The following is a 23,166-nucleotide window of genomic DNA, read 5'->3' as shown; positions in this document are numbered from 1 at the left end:
TTTAATGCCAAACATTCATGCGAAATACCAAAACATAAAATCAACAATAACATAAACTATGAATTAAATTATCAAAACCATATTGAACCATAAAATATAAGCAACATTTAGACATTAAAACATAGAATTAAAACATATTAATATAGACATGAAAATCACATTATCCGAAAACCGTAATCCGAGGCCATTCCAAATATCAATTACACAAATCCTTGTTCATTTCTTACACTGCTTACTAACCAAAGACTTGTTCCCACAGCCATGTCTTTACTTTCTTTCTGAAGGCCAATGATAGAAATGTCTATCTAAACAAAAACATTTGCATCCAGTCAGCTTCTTCATTTGTGAGATTTGACATGGTACAGAAAATGCCATATTCAAGCCTGAAAACCTTATTTCTATATACATTCACACACTTTAAATCTAGAGTTTAATGTTTGTTAAGTAAAACTGTAATACACACAAGGAGCTTCCCTTCCTCTTTGTAGAGAGATAGTAACAAGATGCTGTACTTGTTGGCAATACTGCTGCAGTTTTAGTTGAATGAATAAACAAAAGAATTAGTTTATTTAGTCTGGCTTTCTGCTTCAGTAAAAGCATTCACCAGCCTTTGGTGTTTGACAGAAGAATAATCAAAATAAAAGCACAAATCTAGCTCATTCTAAGTCAAAATACTACTACTACTACTACTGATGATGATGATAATCATCATCATACATACATACATACATACATACATAAATACAGCACCCTTAGATCCAGGATGATATAGTAGTTTCACTATTGGGCTTGGACTTTGGGAAACCAGAGGCTATGAAAACCCACTGTGCAGGTCACACACATTCAGCCTCAAATGGCAGGGAACGGCAACCCTTCTGAACAAATCTTGCCCCAAAAAAATCCTATGAAAACTTGGCCTTACAGGTGTCATAAGTCTGAAATGATTTGATGGCATACAAGAGCGCAACCACACCCTATGTCATAAGAGCTCATGACAACCACTAAAATTATCTGTACAGATATGTATTTCCCACGCTAAATCAAAGGCTGAAGTGACTTGTCGTGGATGTTCACAAATTAATGTTACCTCAACAGTGGAACCACCTAGAAATGTGGAAATGCTGATGTTAAAAGTGGTCTGACCCACCACTACCAAAATACTGAGAACACTTGATGAGTTTCATGTATCTGGTGCTGACTGGAGTTCATGTTGCTACAATTATTTGGTAAGTTACTATTATTAGTTGCTTGCTCTCCATGACTTTAGTGCTATAAAAAAGCTACCAGGGTCTAACAGCCTCCAGAAACAGTTGCTCTAATACATAAAAAAGAAGCTGCTCAGGGGTTGGGTGCTGTCCTAAAGAAGAACTGCCAACAACTGAACCAGAAACACGTGTGTTCTGGAAGGATTGGGAAAAAATAACACGTAAGTATGTTTTTAATTACTAAATAATAGCGCTAAGGATACATTTGAGAGCGAGCTGGAGCTGCTGTCTGGAGTGTTGAAAACAGTGTCTCTGCAGTTGCAGTTGTTGAAATGATTTAGCATTTGCACATATTTGGGCCTATATGAGTACTGCCTTACACTGTCTACTGCCTGTCGTCGAAGCTAGGATCCAGCTCCCATTATCTGCTGCTCTGGAGACTAGGACTCGGAGCAATGGGTTCAAATTACAGGAAAGGCGGTTCCAACTGAAGATTAAGAACTTCTTGACTATAAGAGCTTTTCAACAGTGGAACTCTCTGCCTTGGAGTGTGGTGGAAGCTCCTTCTTTGGAGGTTTCTAAACTGAGGCTGGATGACTATCTGCCAGGGGTGCTTTGATGGTGGCTGTCCCATGTGGTCTCTTCCAACTCTATGATTTTATGATCCCTTGCCAGCATAAACAACACTCACACTGGCAAGAGATGGTGAGAGATAAAGGGTCACGTATTTGCAAGCTAAGCTCAGGAGAGCAGCTAGAGACTGGCAAGGACACACTCAACACTTCAGTCATATAAACCAGACACACTCTTTCCCCCTCTTTGGAAGCAGTCTGTTCTCAAAAGACCCCCTCCCTTAATGTTCAGCAAGAAAGGGAAAGCACTCTGTACCTGTTCAGAGACAACTGCTAGTGAGAACAAACAGGAAGTCCCTGACTTATACACAACTCATAGTTAAAAAAAGGAGTGAGACAACATGAAGTGAGAGAAATCTACCTCTGGGAAGAAAAATTCACTCCTGAAAAGAGTTATTACTGAAGCTTTATCACAGATCCTTGTTTCCACAACAAGGATCAGTGATTGCATGTAATTATTCAATTAATATGTTTTAATTATGTGATTTTAAAGTATATGTTTTATTTTTATATGTATTTAAGGCATCAAATTGTGCCTTTGTTGTGAGCTGCCCCGGGTCCCCTTCCAGGGTGAGAAGGGCGGGATATAAATGAGGTAAATAAATAAATGAATGTATAAGCCACATTTTTCAAATCGATCACAGTGACAGAAAGTGAGGTGAAATCTTCTCAATAGGGTCTCGGACATCAAAACAAACCCCACAGGGGTATCAACCCTTCCCTATACTATACTCAAAAGATCAACCTTTCCCTATACTATACGCAAAAGATATACATATTTGGCTGGAGTTACACTTTAAAAATGTACCTGTTCCGACTTACAAATAAATTCAGTTTAAGAACAATCTGTATAACCTATCTTGTTTGTAACTTGGGGACTGCCTGTACTCAACTTGGCTGAAATATTGGTAGTGTTCCATTATTAGGGTGGAAGCCACAAAGGGGTGATAAAGAGAGAAGGATAGTCCATTTTACAGGGGGTGGGTTGAAGTTGAATCAATTCCCCCTTTTTGCTGGTTATTCCTCCTCCCCACTTTCCATATCATAAAGGAGTGTTGTTTCCATGACGGGGGACATGGGTGGAGGTAATAACAGGAAAATGGGAGACATGTTTTTCCTCTTTCAACCCACCCCTATAAAATGGACTATCCTTCTCTCTCTAGCACCTCATTGTGGCCTCCACCCAGATAATGGAACAGTACTGAAATATCAACCAGATTTTTTTTTTCATGTCAGGGAAACGACTTGGGAAACTGCAAGTTACATCTGGTGTGAGAGAATTGGCCATCTGCAAGGACGTTGCCCAGGGGATGCCTGGATGTTTTACCATCCTGTGGGAGGTTTCTTTCATGACCCCACATGAGAAGGTGGAACTGATAGACGGGAGCTCATCACACTCCCCAGATTCGAAATACTGACCTTTTGGTCAGCAATCCAGACAGCACAAGGATTTATTTATTTATTATTTATAGCATTTATATTCCACCCTTCTCACCCCGTAGGGGACTCAGGGCAGATCACAATGCACATGGCAAACATTCAATGCCATAAACACACATATATAGACAGAGAAACAGAGGCTATTTAACTTTCCAGCTTCATGAGAGTATGCTTTTTGAATTCCGGCCACCAGGGGAGCTGTCGCTTCACCATCCAATTATGATGGCGATTGAGTACTTCCTCATTCTTTTTGCATGCTGCTGGAGAGTTTTATGGTGTCATAAATTAAATTAGCCTCCCCGCATAAGGGGTACCTAAATTTCCTACTTGACAGATGCAACTGTCTTTCGGGATGCAAAGGTCGACAGCAAGCTAGACAAATGACCAGAAGCTCACTCTGACCTGGGCTGGCTTTGAACTCATGACCTCTCAGTCAGTAGTGATTTTAATGCAGCTGACTCCCAAACAGCTGTGCCACAACCCGGTCCCATTGCCACTGAAGGTATTTCAGGATCAGGGTGCTTTGGATGTGGGATGTCAATGAGTTGCAAGATGAGTTTCAAGATGGCAATGGTTTGGCCAGTGATATTGATGCAGAGAATGACCAGGAGATCCCCGTTCAAAGTGTAGTTTCCCATGAGAATGTCCCTGAGGGGTGTGGGGATGATGGTGTGCTTTGTGAATTGTTACCAGAGAGTTCCCCTGATAGGGAACATTAAAACAGCTCGGCACCTGGCCCAGCTGCAGAAATTAATGAGCAAATAGATAGATGGGAGGAGATCAGTCAAAACAGGAGAGCCAAACAGTGGCTTTGGCGTTCTGCCAGGCTCCGAGAGAAAAAGATAAATTCTCAGCTAAAGAGAAATCAATTTCTGCGTGCTAGAGACATAGCTAACGAGGAGATAAAAGTCCCAAGTACAGGATATGTAGTCAGATGGAGCATCATTTGGAATTAGTCAAGATCTTGTCTTTGCTTGGAAAATTAATGTTTTAAGTGCCTTTGTTTCATGGTTTTGATTCTTGGATTCTATGCTTTTATATTCATGCTGTGGTTTCATGTTTCCTGATTTTTTGCATTTTATTTGGGAAGTTTTGACTTTGTTTTTATGGACTTTGCTGGACTATTACCCTGGACTACTTTGTTGCTGCTTATCTTCCTAAGTAATTGGATTTACCTATTTCTTTAAAGTGCTTTTTTACCTTACTGCTTTTTGATTATCTTTAATAAAAGGATTGCTTTCCATCCAATGATGTGGCGTTTAAGTCAGAGGGCTTTTCCTGTCCTGGAGTGCATCGGAAGGCTCCTTATTGACCGTAGTGGTTCTCAACCTGTGGGTCCCTAGATGTTTTTGCCTTCAAGTCCCAGAAATCCTAACAGTTGGTAAACTGGCTGGGATTTCTGGGAGTTGTGGGCCAAAACACCTGGGGACCCACAGGTTGAGAACCAATGAGCTAGATGAAACATTACTTACTTACTTACTTACTTACTTAGGTGATCCCTCATTGTCCGAGGAGGATAGTCTTCCAGGATCAGTGTACTGGCAATGGGTTAATAGGTGACTGTGGAGCCCTATTCTTGATCTGCATCTTCTCCTGCAGTGAGGGCATCGGTTTCCAGGTGGAAGGTGGTCCCGGTTGGGGTTGGCTTGATGCGCCTTCCTCTTCGCATGTTTCTCTCTTTTGCCCTCCATTCCTGCCTCTTCAAATTCTACAGCACTGCTGGTCACAGCTGACCTCCAGCTGGAGCAGTCAAGGGTCAGGGCTTCCCAGTTCTCAGTGTCTATGCCAGACTTTTGTTTTTCTGTGGTGTCAGGAGCGACTTGAGAAACTGCAAGTCGCTTCTGGTGTGAGAGAATTGGCCGTCTGCAAGGACATTGCCCAGGGGACGCCCAGATGATTTGATGTTTTTATCATCCTTGTGGGAGGCTTCTCTCAGGTCCCCGCATGAGGAGCTGGAGTTGATAGAGGGAGCTCATTCGCCTCTCCCCGGATTCGAACCTGCGACCTGTCGGTCTTCAGTCCTGCCGGCACAGGGGTTTAACCCACTGCGCCACGGGGGGGGGGGGGCAGAGTTTTTAAGGTTGGCTTTGAGCAAATGCAAAGCATCATATGGGGTGCATCTGTATCAGGCATGGGCAAACGTGGGCCTTCCAGGCGTTTTGAACTTCAACTCCCACAGTTCCTAACAGCCTTGAGGGCCCAAGTTTGCCCATGCCTGATGGATAGCATCAGTGCTGTTGGAGCTTATTTAAAAATACTGCCATGGCTCAATGGTATAGCATCCTGGGGGGATTCTATACTTGTTTGAGGAGGGATTTCTCCTTCTCTGCCCAAAGAGTGCTTGCTGGTGGTGCTTCACCAAAACCTGGGATCCCAGGGCCTGGAGCTTTGGCAGTTTTAGCGACAGGGGAAGATGCGCCCACCCTCAATAGAGGAGTCTTCCCGGGGGCGATATTTATAGCCTCCCATCCCAAAATAACCCGAGCCAAGAGGCGCTGAGAAAAAGGAGGGGGGGGGCGCGTGAGTTGGGGTGTGTGTGTGTGTGTGTGTGTGGTGCGCGCGCGGCGGGACAGCTGCGTCCGCGAGGCCGGGAAGGCGCGCGAGGAATGCGACGCGAGCTGCGCACCGGGACTTTTATGGAAACTTGCATCGCCCGGCGCCGGAGCCGCAGCCAAGGGGCGAGTGAGCGAGAGAAGGAAGAGCAGGAAGAGGAGTAGCAGCAGCAGCAGCAGAGACGGGAGCCGCGGCGGCAGACGCTCCCGAACCTCCTTCCCGCCCACCCACCTAGGCAGACAGGCCGCCACCCGCTGGGATTAACTGCTGCAGGCCGAGAGAAGAGGAAGGCGACGACGACGAGGAGGAGGAGGAGGCGCGAGGGGCCCTCAGGTAGGCGAAGGGAGCCACGGCGGGGGGGGGGGGGGGGGGGGGAGGGGGTTGTTTCCTCTCCACTCACCATTTCATTCATCTCCACGCTGGCTTCCAACAAACAAACGCCCCCAAAAGAAAGCCCCTCGCGTTTTGCATTTTGTGCCACCACCACCACCCGGGCCTCATACGGATTTGAAGCCGCATGAAATGGTCAGAGTAGACGCCCACCCTTTCTCTCTCTACAAAGTTTGGTTTCCTAAGCGAGAGTCATAGACTTTACTCTTGTTTCACGGAGAGAATCCCTCTTCCTCTCGCGCCGCCACCTCACGCGTGTCGTGTTTCGCTATTTGGTGTTTCTACCACAGAGTGTCTCCTTCGCTTTGTTGGTCACTACAAGAGTTTTTAGGGGTTGTTCAACCCGCCTCAGAGTCAGGCCCTATACATCCCAGGATCTGATCGTCAGAGGAGGGTGATCAAAATAATCAAGAGTCTGGAGAACAAGCCTTATGAGGAGCGGCTTAAAGAGCTAGGCATGTTTCGCCTGCAGAAGTGAAGGCTGAAAGGAGACATGATGAGGGCCATGTATCAATATGTGAAGGGAAGTCATAGGGAGGAGGGAGCAAGCTTGTTTTCGGCTGCTCTGAAGACAACAATAGCTTCAAATTACAGGAAAGGAGATTCCACTTGAACATGAGGAAGAACTTCCTGACTGTGAGAGCTGTTCAGCAGTGGAACTCTCCTCCCCGGAGTGTGGTGGAGGCTCCTTCTTTAGAGACTTTTACACAGAGGCTGGATAGCCATCTGTTGGGGGTGATTTGAATATGATTTTCCTGCTTCTTGGCAGGGGGTTGGACTGGATGACCCACAAGGTCTCTTCAAACTCTATGATTCTATGATACATTCCTATACTTTCAGACTAATACAGTGCAACCCATGCATTTGAAGGATACATTCTTGAAGTTTCCATGAAAACAGGAAACAATGAATAATAGTGAACTCTTTCAAAATGAACAACTTCTTTCCTATGGAAAGAGATCTTGTTTTAGCTTTGGAGGAGATTCGTGTCTAGTTCAGGAGTCCTGAGAATCACAGGGCCTTGCGGGGATTTCTTGCATGGCCTTCCCATCACTCCCTTCCCTCTGGGCTGCTAGGAACTGCACTCCATTGACTCCTAGCCAATCAGGTGCTTCTTTCAAATGTGGAGCAATGGCTTCAAATCAAACTACAGGAAAGAGATTCCACCTGAACATGAGGAAGAGCTTTCTGACTGTGAGAGCTATTCAGCAGTGGAACTCTCTGTCCCAGAGTGTGATTGAGGCTCTTTTTTTTTAGGGTTTTAAACAGAGGCTGGGTGGCCATCTGCTTATCCCAGATTATCTGCCAGTAGGGGATTCATATAATCCTGTTTAAAGCAGAAAACCTGGGATCAGATCCTGGGATATATAGGCCTGCCTGGAAGGGCCGTTTGAGGCACATGAGTCTAGTGTCTAGATCCAGGGAAGTCATACTACCCCTCTATTCTTCCATGGTCAGATCACACCTGGAGTCACACCTGTCTTGACAGCAGTACGTGTGAAAAAGATCTTGGAGTCCTCCTGGGGAGGAGGGTCAACATGTGCCAGGAATGTCATACATCGGCATAAAAGGCCAATCAGATTTTGACCTGCATAAATAGGAGTCTAGTGCCTAGATCCAGGGAAGTCATGCTACTTCTTTATTCTTCCTTGGTCAGACCACACCTGGAATTGCACTGTGTCCAATTCTGGGCACTGCAATTGAAGGGAGATATTGAATCTTATGCTGGCATGTGTCCAGAAAATGGTGACAAAAATAATCAATGGTCTGGAGAACAAGCCCTATGAGGAGCGGCTTAAAGAGCTGGGCATGTTTAGCCTTCAAAGAAGTGTCAAGATGGAGTCCCGCAGGGTTGCGTCCTGGGCTCAGTCCTGTTCAACAACTTTATTAATGACTTAGATGAAGGATTAGAAGGCATTATCATCACATTTACAGATGACACCAAATTGGAAGGGATAGCTAATACTCTGGAAGACAGGAGCAGAATGCAAAACAATCTTCACAGATAAGATGGGTCAAAACTGTCAAAATGAAGTTCAACAGTGACAAATGCAAAATACTCCACTTAGACAGAAAAAATTAAATACAAAGATTCAGAATGGGGGATGCATGGCTCAAGAGCAGTACATATGGAAAAGATCTTGGAGTCCTCGTAGACAACAAGTTAAACATGAGCCAGGAATGTGATGCAGTGGCTTAAAAAGCCAATGGGATTTGGCCTGCATAAATAGGAGTCTAGTGTCTAGATCCAGGGAAGTTGTGCTCTTCTATTCTTCCTTGTCAGACCACACCTAGAATCACACTGTGTCCAATTCTGGTCACTGCAATTGAAGGGAGAGGTTGACAGGCTGGAATGTGTCCAGAGGAGGGTGACTCAAATGATCAAGGGTCTGAAGAACAAGTCCTATGAGGAGCAGCTTACAGAGATGGGCATGTTTAGTCTGCAGAAGGGAAAGCTGAGAGGAGACATGATGAGGGCCATGTATAAATATGTGAGGGGAAGTCATAGGGAGGAAGGAGCAAGATTGATGCCCTGGAGACTAGGACGCGAAACAATGGCTTCAAACTACAAGAAAGGAGATTCCACCTGAAAATTAGGAATTAGACCCACAAGGTCTCTTCCAACTCTATGATTCTATGATTCTACGAGCACCTTTTGCCTCCTGGGCGCCAAGTGGGAGTAGCAGATGCCTCCAAGTTGCAACTCTTCCTTCCCTTCACAAAAGCAACAGGAGGAGGTGCCCCCCCCCCCATACAGATTTACTTTGGAAGAGAATTCGGAAGATTTGGGAGTCGGGGGGGGGGGGGGAGCAAGGGAGGATTACTGTGAAAGGAGGGAAACATTTAGAGGCATCCCCTTGAAGAAAACGGTTCCTTGTTGAGCCTGTGTCATCTTGAACAGATGTCCTGCATTTCCGAACTCTGCTTCAGCATATTGCCACACTCCAAAAAACAGATCCCAGAGGATTGCTCGCTCTCCTTCCTTCCTTCCTTCCTTCCTTCCTTCCTTCCTTCCTTCCTTCCTTCCTCCCTCCCTCCCTCCCTCCCTCCCTCCCTCCCTCCCTCCCTCCCTCCCTCTCTCTTGCAATTTTAACTATTTTAACTAAATTGAAGTTGAAGGCACTTCCCTGCTGTTTGCAAGGGACAAGAAGCAGAGGAGCTGAACTAAGTCCTGAAGAGAACAGCTTGGATTATGTGGCCGCCTTTCTGCCTCCCAGGGGTCAATGTTAAGGGAACCTTTTATTGAAAGGTGTGTAGGACTGGCTAAGGAGATGACCACTAGAACTAAGGTGCTGAGCTAATATTAGAGCCAAGGCAGTGGTGGCTGATGGTGCCGCCAGATGAGTGGGTGGGTGATCTCTAAACCCTTGCTCTCGTCATTTGCTGATCTTGTGGAAGTCACTATGCCCTTACTAAACCAAGCCGCCATTCAGAGTGACATTGAAAATAAGGCCTTATTTTAATATCCGGTCTCTTTTATATTGTACCGAGCCATTTTCCATCATACTTTATGATAAATAAATATAATTGTTGTACATTTTATATTATCATATAGGTGGTGTATTTTACTCAACTGAAAATTATTTTCAATATCAACTATACTAGTATTTTAATTACGTTTAAAAGAAGGAAATGTATATATGACTGCCCATCTAGGCCCTTATTCTGTAAACATGTAGACACACACACATGTTTATATGTTAAAAATAGCCAGTGGATGAGATACTAACCTGCAGACTTCTCATTCAGATTTCAAACTTGCAGAGAAAACCTAAGCAGGTTGTTCAATCAAACCACCAGACCACTGGTTCCCAACTTTTGGTCCTTCAGGTGTTTTGGACTTCAACTCAAAGAAATCCCAGCCAGTTCACCAACTGTGAGGAATTGTGGGAGCTGAAGTCCAAAACACCTGGAGGACCAGAAGTTGGAAATCACTGCACAAGACGTCAAGCCATGGGTGCCTATAGTGTGAATCGATGTGAATCTTTCACTGATTTATGGGTTGCATTCTTTTCTGACAAGGATAACTCAGCCACAGTGGCGCATGTGCTGAATGCTTCCAGATTAGATTACTGTCATGTGCTCTGTTTGGGGATGCCCTTGAAGATGACTGAGAAGTGACTGTTAATACAAAACATAACAACTAGACTGTTTTGTTGAAGGCTTTCATAGGCTTGTGCACTGATTTGGATTGGTCAGTTCCCTTCAGCCAATCTGTCTTGTTCGGCTTGGTAGGATGGCCGTAACGGCAAGGGCCCAACTGTCACATTTTTCCATCTGTAATGGAACCACGTGGCAGCCAATCATGGGTCCTCCTCCCCTATTTGGTATCACAAGGCACTCAAAAAGGCTTCTGCGTGCTGCTCGCATGGGGTTTTGCTGTGAGCCCTTCCTCTTAGGCCAATTGGAATTAAAGAACACCATGACATGTCTTACTCAAGCCGTGTCTGTTTCCTTAACCCCATTGCTGAGAGTCAGGCTTCCTTGAAGGGAAAAAGGAAAAGGTCCCAGGAATGTCTCGTAAGTTCCCCATTGCCACCAATGGGCCAGATCTAGCCGCATTTTTCGGCTGCAGACCGAAAATGGCTATCTGGCTACCTGCCTGATTTCGGGAGGCATGGGTACGGTGGTCTACCAGAATCTGACCACCAGAAAGGGATTAAGGTTCAGCCAAAATTCACAAGCCTAGTTTTCATGGCTGGAATCACTGTGGTGTTGTGTGGTTTTCAGTCTGTATAGCCATGCTCTAGCAGCTTTTTCTTCTGATGTTTCACCTGCATCATATGCACCCCAGCAGATGTGGAGGGCAGACTATTAAAAGACCTAAACAGTTTTGGAGTTCGATAATTGAGGGAATCTCTTCCTGTATATATCTGCCTGAGTACTGAGGTCAAAACAAATTTTAATTATTATTGAAGGCTTTGGGGCCTAACTGACTTTACCCAAATCTGCACATGTGCCATGGACATCAATTGTTTGAACTTATTTTAACTGTTTGTTTGGGATTTTTAAACTTTTTTTCATTTGCCCAATGTTGAATGTTCTCTAGGAATATCTGTCTCTTCTAGTGTTACTCTGTGGTGAATTTCCTCCAATCATGTGGTATGACCTAGAGATTTCTGTAGACAACATCTCACAAGGAATCTCTAGGTTCTGCAATGCTATTCTATGACCAGTTTCCAATGGAAGTTCATGATAGAGCAGTGGTGCACAACCTGTGGTCTTCCAGGTGTTTTGAACTTCAGCCCCCAGAATTTCTGACCACTGAGCAATCTAATTAGGGCTTCTGGGAGTTGGAGTTCCAAACACCTGGAGGACCACGGGCTGTGCACCACTGCCATAGGGTCATGCTAGAAGACTTAGAAATTCCTAGGCCGATGTTTTCCTAGGTAAAAACAATAGCAACTTAAAGTATTTTAATATTTTTTTAAATATTTGTGGTCCTGTGCCCCTAGCACCAGCAAATGTGAAGGAATGAATGTACTTCAAAATCTAAAATTGTTCACATGTGTGGCAGAGATTTGACACCTTTGCTTTCTGATGGTTCAATGTACATAAACTTTGTTTATGCACACGTTTGTTGCATAAACAAAAGTACATTTGGGTTATGTATAGGAGAGGCATATGAAACATAAATGATTTACAATTGTGATACCTCCAAGATATCTCATAATGTATGTACATGCAAATATGTACATGCAAATCTAAAAAAATCCAAAATCCAAGCATTTCAGATAAGGGTTACTCAACCTGGTTTGTAAAAGCTAGTGAGGCAATTCATGGAGTGCACCATGAAACTGAGAAGTACTAAATGAAACCTCAATAGTTGCTATTAGTAATTATTTACTTAAATATTACATTGTAAATTCTAATTAGTTTTCCTCAGAAGTGAGATGTTGAACTGTAAGTCTCTGAATCATTGGCATTAGCTAAGCTCTTTCAGGTTACTGGGAACTGCCATTGAACAACATTTGGAGGGACCAGACAATTCCCATTTAGTTTTTAATTCAATTCCCAAGAGTTTAAACAACATAGGGAGCTTAAATGTATCGACTGCAGAATTTCACCTCAACAAGTGAAATGGAAACAGGGACTAGTATGCCCACCATCAGTCCCTATCTTTCCCTGCATTTTGATTGTATCCTAGAGCAAAAGATCCAAAGAAAGCCAAAATTTTTCTTTCCAAAAATTTGTTTAGAGCATCCTTTCTTTTCTTTTTTTTCTTTTTTCTTTTTTACCCTGCAGAAACCTGGAACTTCATGGCAGTCTGCCTTGGTGACAAAGGGCAACCCAGGTTAGGGTGACTATTCAGGGGAGCTAAACTGGGTTCAGCCCAACTGGATGGGCTGGATTCTGCTCCAGCCTTTGCTGCAGTTCGGAAGCAAAGCATGTAAAACATTTGGCTAGATCAGTTCCCAGCCTGTGGTCCGTGGACCACAAGTGGTCCGCAACAACTAAAATATTGTCTGCAGCATTACCATTACTATACCATTGCCTCGAAACCACGCGAGTGACTGGTCTCACAAAACCCTCTCATAGTGCTGAGTGCTGAGTGCTGAGGCAACGGGGATGTTGGGAGAGGAGAGGCTGAATAACCACGAAAGATTACTGTGACCACATCAGCTCTAGATTATTAAATATGGTTTCCTGTGGGTGAGCAGATGGTGACAACTGGATGGCATATGTTTGGTATCATAAACAAGAGCTGAGGTGGTCTATCCAATGGAATTTTCTGAATCAAATAGCCAAGTGAATCTAAAGCTGACAAAAAACAGATTCATAATCCTTTTGGTACTAAATTAGAGAGTGGTCCCTGGTCAAAAAAAGGTTGGGAATCACTGGGCTAGATCCAGAATTGCTCAGAAGTAGCAGCATTCCAGAGTGGCCATGTAGATGCATCCTGGGAGGACAAAGTTGGCGGCTTCAGCTTTCATAGTCAAGAATTGTAGAATTAATGCAGTTTGATACCACTTTAACTGACATGGTTCAATGCTATTGAATTATGGGAAATATAGTTTTACTAGGTCTTTAACCTTTTCCGCCAGAGAGCAAAATCCCAGCATTCCATACCCTAGAGCCGTGGTAGTTAAAATGGTGTCAGACTCCCAGCCTAAGTACACTTCCTCACATTCAGACAGTGAAGAGAAGCACTTGTGGAAGTAAACTTCAGTGTACAAAAGCTTATGGTATCAACTTTGTCTACTCAAATCTCTAAGATTACAAGATCACTTTTCATACTACTATTCTGGATTAACATGACTATGGAGACATCTGAACTGACAATTTAATTCCCCGGTGGCAAAGTGGGTTAAACTCCTGTGCTGGCAGGACTGAAGATGACAGGTTGCAGGCTTGAATCTGGGGAGAGCATGGATGAGCTCCCTCTATCAACTCCAGCTCCTCATGCAGGTACATGAGAGAAGCCTCCCATTAAGGATGGTAACACATCAAAAACATCCAGCTGTGCCCTGGGCAGTGTTCTTGCAGATGGCCAATTCTCTCACACCAGAAGCGACTTGCAGTTTCTCAAGTCACTCCTGACATGACAAAAAAAATGTAGTTTAGAGTCAGCCTCAAAGTGGGGCAATTATACAATACATACGCAAAAGTGTGCTGCACCATGCTTTAAGTCCTTTAAACTGAGATCAACAAAGTCAGGGGACACTCTGAAATAGAGTTCTAAATGCGCATCAGTGCACTCTAATGTAAGGCACATCACATGGTGACAGTTACACTTTGCAGAATGCAAATTGCTGTGCAGACACCTGAAGCACACTGATGTGCACATGCACATTCCAGCAGAAGGAATTTGTGGGGGGGGGGGGGAATCCACATTCTCCACAGCTGTCAAACCACAGATATTCCAGATCCCAGAATCGGTTAGAAGCCAACCTCTGTGGTTTGTGTAATCACTATTCAGGCCTGAACCACTTCTAGAATTACCAGTCTAATCACACACGTAAACCGCTTTCTTCTATGTCAGTTCGAAACTGACCTAAGTGGTCAATGAAGATGTGCTCTAAGTCTTTGAATTCTCTTTCCTGATAGGAAACTTTTGTGTCTCTGTTTTTATTTTTATTTAATTTTAATTTCATAGATAGTCATGTACATTTTTTAGGCACTTCAAAATATTTCTTAATGGATAGCCACTCATTTTGAAACTGATTGGCATTGAATTCATTATTAGATTAGATTATTATCATTAGTTATGCCACTTTTTGTTTTATTTCTTTCTAACAGAGGTGTTTGCTTGTCTTCAAAGTTAATGGGCTTTTTTGTCCTCTCTGGGTTGTTTTGTTTTTTGTTTGTTGTTTTGTTGTCATGGCAAAAATGATTCAAGACAACACATGCTCACAGTGTTCTAAATAGTGAAATGAATCCGTGTGCCATGCAAGCTGCATAATAGTCCTGGATAACTCTGTAAGACATTCAGAAAAGCAATAGATTAACTTCTCATATGACATAGGGTTCATTTTCTCCATTATATTTCAGGTTGAAATATTTCTGTTGTAAATTTTAAGGGCATTTTAAACCACCCATTTCAAATAATCCCTATTTTTGAAGAGAGAAAAAATCAGTCTGGAAATGTATTATTGGCTGTAGTTAGAATATTTCTACATTGTCTCTCCAAGGTATTTCCCAAGATATTCCACCAGTGGGATTCAACCAATGATAGCTCAAAATATTAAAAAACAAAACAATATTCTAGCACTCATTGGAGTTGTTCACCATTTTATGTAAGGGCTGCCATTTTTCTAAGCCAGTGATTCTCAGCCTTCCTAATGCCACAGTTCCTCATGTTGTGGTGATCCCCAACCATAAAATTATTTTTGTTGCTACTTCACAACTGCAATTTTGCTACTGTTATGGATCATAATGTAAATATCTGATATGCTGAATGCATTTTCAGTCACTGGATCAAATTTGGCACAATTACCCAGTACACCCCAATTTGAATACTGGTGGGGTTGGGGGCAGACCCGTAGCCAGGATTTTGATTGGGGGGGCTGAGTCTGAGTGAAAGAGAGTCTATCCTAGCCAGGCATGTAGCGGGGGGGGGGGGGGGGGGGCTTGAGGGGCTTCAGCCCCCCCCCCCTCCGAAATTCTCATGGTAGTTCACGAAAAGGCCTTACTGGTGCATTATTTAAACTGTTATGTTTATTTATATCATGATCTGATCACCATACTCAGTATATCCCATATGCATGGGGTTATTGGGGTAATGATACAAAAGGTTTGCTAGGGTAGACTCTCTTTCACTCAGACTCAGCCCCCCCCCCAAAAAAACAGCCCCCCCCCCGAACTCCCCCGAAAAAACTCAGCCCCCCCCCCCCCCCGAATCGAAATCCTGGCTACGGGCCTGATCGTAGCAAACCTTTTGTATCATTACCCCAATACCCCCATGCATATCGCTGAAGCCCCCTCCCCCCGGCTACATGCCTGGTTGGGGGGATTGATTTTATCATTTGGGAGTTGTAGTTGCTGGGATTTATAGTTAATGTACAAGAGCATTCTGAACTCCACCAACGATGGAATTCAAAGCGGATAATCCAGATGTTTTATGGCAATGTAGAAGGGGCCTGAGAAAGCTTGAAGGAGCAATCCTCTGCATCTATTCTGGTTCGTTTCATTGAACTTGAAAGTCTTACTTCTGAGTAAACATGGATAGGATGTCAAATTCCTTTAAAATCTGGAGTTGCAAAAGCAGTTTTTGATTATGACATGGAGATCAACTGCTAAAAGAAAACATATTTTTTGAAAAAGTTCTCTTGGCAGACTTCATTTATGAACTGAAGCAGTCTTTGGATGTTGGCATTAAAATTGAGTTTTATGGGACTCTTCAGGGGAGTGATGTTTCCAAACATGTTTTAAAGTGACCACAAATGGAATTTTGTCTGTTTTAAAGGGGAAAATAAAAGTTACATAAATTCTTCAGTACCTTGGCATATATTGTTCCTAACGCCTACTTTTCAGCTCTTAAACCCAGGGATAGTAGATAACAGTTAATTCACCATTTATGATCAAACTTCTGAACATTTGTGAATAGACTGGGGAAGGTAAGATGGTGTCCATATTTTCATTCAAGCAAGAAAGTTGGTTTCAATGTTCAGTGTTGCGGCTTTGCTGATTGTAGTAGATATATAATTTCTCTGATGTACAGTTTTTTCTTCTCTTATTACATAATGCAACATAGTGATGGAAAATGGGATGCTAAAATGGCATATGCATGATGGATTCTGCATATGCATGTGGAAAAAGTAATCTAGCTAACAAGATCAAGGAAGAAGTCTTGGAACAATATTCACCTTTTTCTAATTTACGTTCTGCAAATTTGTAGTGAAATGGAAATTGGCAGCTATTCACCAGAACATGCTGTTAAGGAAGGAGGGAGGGAGGGAAATGTGGGGTATAAATATCTCTAGAAATGTAATGCCTGAACAGCTGCTGCAACCTTAACAAATGTACTTTTTTTCTCAATGAAGAATGTAAGGATAATAGTAAGTTTGCGTTCTATATAGTCTTTCAGAAGTTTATTGAAAGACCACATGGAAATTATATAAAGAGCTCAACAGATTCCAAACAAGAAATGATGGAACTACTTAAATGGAACAGGTGGTGAAATGGTGGAAAATAGATTATTTCTGCTTTGGGATATAAATTCCATCTTACATGCATTTATAATAATAAATATGTGTGTGACTTTCAGACACTTGAAATGTAACATGAATTCTAAAGATATGTTTAGAGTTAACAGTGTATCCCTGGAATTATTTTAAAATTAATTGCCAGATATACTTACATACAAATCTATCTCATGTATAAGTTGAGGGCAGGTTTGGATTCTGATTTGACCCATGGATAATAATAATAATAATAATAATATTAATAAATTTTATTTATATTCCGTTTTATTTCCCCAAAGGGACTCAGAGCGGATTATAACATACACAGATAGGCAAACATTCAATGCCTTTAATACAGTGAAATAACAATGACACACAAATACACAGAACAAAAGTAAAGGCTTCCCATTTCGTCTCTGGCTTGTGGAGGCGATGCTCAACTCTGGCCATGGGGAGGTGCTCTTTTTTCATTTTCAAGCCAAGGAGCCTGTTGTCCATAGACACCTCCTGGTCACATTGCTAGCATGGCTGCATGGGCACCTTTATTACCTTTCCGCCAAAGTGGTATCTATTGATCTATTCACATTTGCATGTTTTTGAACTGCTAGGTTGGCAGGAGCTAGGGCTAACAGCGGGAGATCACCCTGACACACAGGTTCAAACTGCCAACCTTCAGATCAGCAGTTCAACAGCACAAGGGTTTAACCCATTGCACTAACCATGGATACGTCAACGGTCATTATGCAGAGAGAGGGAAGTACATGCACCACATGAGGGTGCTAGCTATTTCCCATTGCTGCTGCCATTTTTCTGCCTAGGCATTCAAAAAGTCCTTTCTCCACTCTTGTCTGAGAAGACAATGACTTCGTTAAAAAAAAAAAAGCTAAAATACAGAAAAGGCAACTATTCTTTTGTTTTAATAGAGTGGCAAAGAGAGAGCTTACTCTATGCTAGGAAAACCTAAAAGAACCACCAATTTCTCTACTTTCTTGGCGTTCCTAAGAGGGGAAGTACAAAACAGGCACGAACATCACAATTTTCCTCCCTCGATATTCAAAAAGATCAGAAGAGGTACTGTAGTGGAGAGAGAAGAGAAGGTTGGTTGTCTTTTAGGTTCTCCCAGGATGGAATTAGCATTCACCTTTCAGCATTCTACTGAGAGAAGGAGATGGTTTCTTTTTTATAGGCGTTAAGATAAAGTACTTACCATGACCCATAGACAAGTTGGTCCAGGTTTTGGGGGGTCAACTTTTGAATAAAATATCTCGATAAATTTACTGGAGTCTAATGCACCATCAAATGTAATGGACACCTCAATTTTCAAAACTTCGGAACAAAAAAAGGGAGACTATTTTCGGTAAAAGTAATGCATAGCAGAAAAAGGTACACTCCTTGTAATTTGGCTAAAAGGTTACAAATTACAGTGGCTACATTCTTCCTTCTTTAGAAACAAAAGTGTTAGAACAGCAAAACTTTCAGCAATGGAAAAGTAAGCCTTGGGGTGCATCTATGCTGCAGAATGAATCCACTTTAACTTTAATAGGAACTCCAGGCACTCCTTAAGTAGCCTCTCCATTTGCTTTGGCTCAGCACTAAGATGTTATGCAAATCTAATGCGCACCCTAATTTTAGGAAGGTAATATATCCAAAAAAGGTGAGCACTAGTTTCAAGTAAATATGGTAGTATATGTAGTACTAATTTGAATTATAATCTGTGGCCCCATTGAATGTTTGCTGTTGTTGTTGTTGTTGTTTGTTGTTGTTGTAAACTGCCCCTCAGAGAGATAGAATGGAATAAAAATAAAGTTGTTATTATTATTATTATTATTATTATGTGATACACAACAAGATTAGAAAACAAGATTATTAGTATTATTATATACACTGCCATATAGAATCCAGATTAACTGCTTTGAAGTGGATTATATGGCAGTGTAGACTCATATAACCCAGTTCAAAGGAGATAATGTGGATTATCTTCTTTGAAAATCTGGGTTATATGGCAGCGTAGAAGGGGTGTTAGTTAACTGGAACTCAAACAGACAGAACTTGGCAAAAATATAAAAAACAATACTTTAAATAAATATTAAAATACATAAATAATATAGTCAGACAGCATTACATTAAATTAAGTTTGTCTTTATTTGTTTCAGTTTGCTTTTAATTATTGCATTTCAATGTTTCTATCCAGTATATACAGAGTTAATTTTTTTTGGGGGGGGGGTTTGGTCGTGTCAGGAGCTACTTGAGAAACTGCAAGTCGCTTCTGGTGTGAAAGAATTGGTATTATACAGTATGGGTTATAATATTAGTAAGGCCTATTGTAATAGTAATGGTCACGCAACCTACATTTATCCAGCATCTACCAAGCGCCATTGGTGCCAGTTAACTGAGAGTGTACTGTACATTGTCTTAATGTAGCAGTAGATTATATGCTTCATTTTCTTTATCTAGAAGATAAAATGATTAAATGGATACATTGGCCATATCACAAGAAGGCACGATTCAGTAGAAAAGCCAGTACTGCTTGATAAGGCAAAAGGCAATAGGAAAAGAGGAAGGCCAGAATCCAAATGGATAAACTCAGTGAAGGAACAGTCCTGAGTCTGCAAGACCCAAGCAAGGTTGTTGGTGATAGAGCGACTTGGAATCTCTCATCCCTTGGGTCAAAACTGGCTTGATATCAGTTAAGGCCAAAAATCCCAGTTAAACAGGCATGCTCTGAATAAAAGTGATATAATCATTTCTTTTTAAAAATTTGGTTTCCTAGCCAAAATCAGGTAATAGTAAATATGTGGATTTTGGCAACATTTCCTAACAAAATAGGACGTTTAAGAAGGAAATAAAGAAAACAGCTAATGAAAATAATTTTTCTTGATTATTTTTATTTGAAATAAATGCCTTCTGACAACTCAGTCACACACACCTCACACACAAATCTTTATAAAATTATGTTTAGGCAAGGAATAATATATTTTGCAGCCTGAATACTACCATGTATTACAACCCAGTGCTGATCAGTAGTAGCTTGCTAAAATAAAAAAAGAGCCAACTGGCTCAATTCCAGTCCCCGTCCTTCTTCCATGGATGTCTTTAGAGTGGAGAGGAGAAAGCAGAGAAAAGGGTAGGGTTCCTAATGAGGGAAATGTTCCTGCCCGTTTTATGGACTTGTAATTCAGGTCTTGTTATATCTGCTCATGCAGGTGTTCAGGCCGTACCCCTTGCCAAAGAGTACTTGTTCTCACTTGTGTTAAAGCAGGAATATGATTACATTTTATTTTACATGTTGTTTTTTCTGTAAATATTAATTCCTCTTGTTGTTTAAGCATTGCAATATGCACTGCACCTAGGGCTTCATTTTAACTATTCCTCCTCGTGGTCAAATATCTCACTGCTTTCATCTGGTTTAGATGTCATACATAGCTGATCATGGCCTTCTCCCACCTCCCCTTTGAGAGCTCAGGATGAACCATGAGAGCACAAAAAAGATTTAAAAAGAAAAAATAAGGAAGGCAATTGAAAGTGAGCATTTAGAAAATACAAACATAGAGATATCTCTTTCTTTTAGTCTATTTATTTATTTAGAACTTTTATATCCCGTTCTTCTCTACCTCTGAGAGACTCAGAACAGCTAATAGCAAAAATTCAATGCTAGACAATAAATAACAATTTAAAACAGCATACATAATACAATAAGTTAAAATGCATATAAATTAGAAATACATATAAAACAATTCACCAAGTTAAAAACATCATCCAACTCAATCCGCATATTGTGTTCGAATAGCTCTTAGTCTTTACTGGCACCAACCATCACTGTGCGGATGCTTGATTCCAAAGCCAGGATTTCACTTGCTTCCTGAAGGCCAAGAGGGAGGGGACAGACCTAACCTCGTTCGGGAGAGAGTTCCATAGCTGGGGGCCACCACAGAGAAGGCCCTGTCTCGTCCCCACCAAGCGTGACAGGAGCTTAAACCCCTGTGCTGGCAGGACTGGAGATGACAGGTCGCAGGTTCGAATCCAGGGAGAGCACGGATTAGCTCCCTCTATCAGCTCCAGCTCCTCATGCAGGGACATGAGAGAAGCCTCCCACAAGGATGATAAAACATCAAAAACACCCGAGCATCCCCTGGGCAACGTCCTTGCAGACGACCAATTCTCTCACACCAGAAGCAACTTGCAGTTTCTCAAGTTGCTCCTGACGTGAAAAAACAAACAAACAAAAACCAGGTGCGACTGCAAAGGTGGCAGGACCGAGAGCAGGACTTCTCCGAAAGATGTATATTCTAAATTTTATTTTATAATATATAGCATGTGACTACAATTACATTTTATTTTGTTTTGTTTATTATTTAATTTTCCAAATTATTTTTTTGCTTAATGTTCCAGAATCAACAGCAAACTGTGTATTCACCTTTGGTGAACGATATCTGTCCCTACAATACGTGTTTGTCTGAGTAAACAGTTGCAAGTGTACTCCAATAACATTCTCCACATTAGAGCCAAAATTATATAAATGCAGTCTGTATCACTTTATTTGTCTTTATTTGTAATCTGAGGGCTAGTCTCCTCCTCTGAAAGAGATATAGCAATTTGATGGTGTATAGCTGCTTGTTATCAGTTTCCTAGAAGATGACAATAACTGCATTATTTAAAAGTAGAGATAAAGGTTTTTCCTGACATTAAGTCTTGTCCAACTCTGGAGGGTGGTTCTCATCTCCATTTCTAAGCCAAAGAGCCAGCTTTGTCCGTAGACGCCTCCAAGGTCATGTGGCTGGCATGACTGCATGGAGTGCTGTTACCTTCCCGCAGAAGTGGAACCTAATGATCTACTCACATTTGCATGCTGGTGAACTGCTACGTTGGCAGAAGCCGGCCTAACAGTGGGAGCTCACCCCATTTCCTGGATTCGAAACGCCATCCTTTCGGTCCGCAAGTTCAGCAGCGCAGCGGTTTAACCTGCTGTGCCACCAGGGCCCCCCGTTATCATCATACGTAAGCTTAAATCTACTTTATACTTGAGTACATATTTTTTGTGACCATTGCCCTCTCTCTGCAGTGTCCTAAGCCCTCGCTCTACCCCACCACAGGATTTCCAATTATGCTCTGATAATAGCCATACATAGCCATTCTGTTGCTGGTGAAGAGCAATGGGACTCAGAAAAGTGTCAGTCAGACATGGACTGATGGGATTAACTACTGAGACCTCCAGAGAATCCATCATAGCTGTAGGCATTGCTCAAGGGGGGGTCTGTATAAGCTTCTGTGAATGTGAGCTGTCTTTACCTTTATTATCCCATAGCAAATTTCATGAATACCAACTTTAGATTTTAAATTCCAGATTTTGACTTCATATACAGTCAGCTCTTGACAGTTGATGAAGTTAGGGTTGTAGAATCCCTGTGAAAGCAGAAAAATGTGAATATCTCAGTCCACACAATTATATTTAACATGTATGTAAACAAAAAGAAAAGTACAATCTACAGATTCAACTGACCTTCCTTTTGCAAGGCAGAAACAGGTGTCTGGTAGGTTGAATGGAATGCACTTCCTTCGCAAAACAGATGCAGTCTGCTTACTGCCTTCTCTGTTCCTGACCTATGCCATTTTTAATAGGGTCTTATAAGTCTTGCCTTGCATTCACAGTTTCATGAGCCTTGCAAGAGAAACTTGGAACATGAGGTGAAACATATACATCCCTATTAGCAATGGTCTAGGGCAGTGGTTCTCAACCTGTGGGTCCCCAAGTATTTTGGCTTCCAACTCCCAGAAATCCCAACCAGTTTACCAGCTGTTAGGATTTCTGGGAATTAAAGGCCAAAACATCTGGGGACCCACAGATTGAGAACAACTGGTCTAGGGGACTCCCAATGGCTTTGAGCTCTCTGGAAATCAGGGAAAAGGGGATGGCATCTCTGTTCTGTGCGGACAGCAGACTATTTCGTATCCTGGGAGTCAATCCCCACAGGATATCCAAGTTTACTCCAGGTTAAACTGCATTAGCTTGAGATGTCATTTGGACACCTATTGGCTAATCTGCTTACACACTGAAATGTTATAATTTTAAATTCAAATTTTCCATAAATAAAAATTTGAAAAGTTTTAGCCAGATAAAGCATGTTGCAATTTAGCAGATGGTAGATATAAAATCAGTGGTGGAAACTAAAATTAAAAATTCAGAAGTGAAAAAGAGGGGAGATCAGTTGCACTGGGTGGGTGTAGTCAGGAAGAAACTGGATCATGAAGTTCAAAAGCTGTCTCAGTCCCAGCACACTATATTCTTACATAGTCACTCCAAGTATTTATGGCTCTAGTTCCTGA

The 23,166-nt window shown here is 42.0% G+C and overlaps 1 protein-coding gene across 5 annotated transcripts in view; it reads left to right on the top strand.

Moving 5' to 3' along the window:
- The first annotated feature begins 1,337 nt into the window (after positions 1 to 1,337).
- The window catches only part of NEXN (nexilin F-actin binding protein), a 53,592-nt gene continuing 31,763 nt past the window's right edge, over positions 1,338 to 23,166 (top strand). For 2 of the 5 annotated variants that reach the window (XM_060773776.2, XM_060773778.2), the window contains exon 1: positions 5,873 to 6,163. The gene's annotated coding sequence lies outside the window, so the exon portion shown is untranslated. Of the gene's footprint in view, positions 1,427 to 5,872; positions 6,164 to 23,166 lie in introns of those variants that run through there. The other 3 variants (XM_060773775.2, XM_060773774.2, XM_060773777.2) reach the window with 3 other exon arrangements.

The sequence above is a fragment of the Anolis sagrei genome, chromosome 4 (genome assembly GCF_037176765.1).
Source record: "Anolis sagrei isolate rAnoSag1 chromosome 4, rAnoSag1.mat, whole genome shotgun sequence".
Lineage (NCBI taxonomy): Eukaryota > Metazoa > Chordata > Lepidosauria > Squamata > Dactyloidae > Anolis > Anolis sagrei.
The sequence above is the reverse complement of the archived record's forward strand: the minus strand, read 5'-3'. Positions and strand labels throughout refer to the sequence as shown.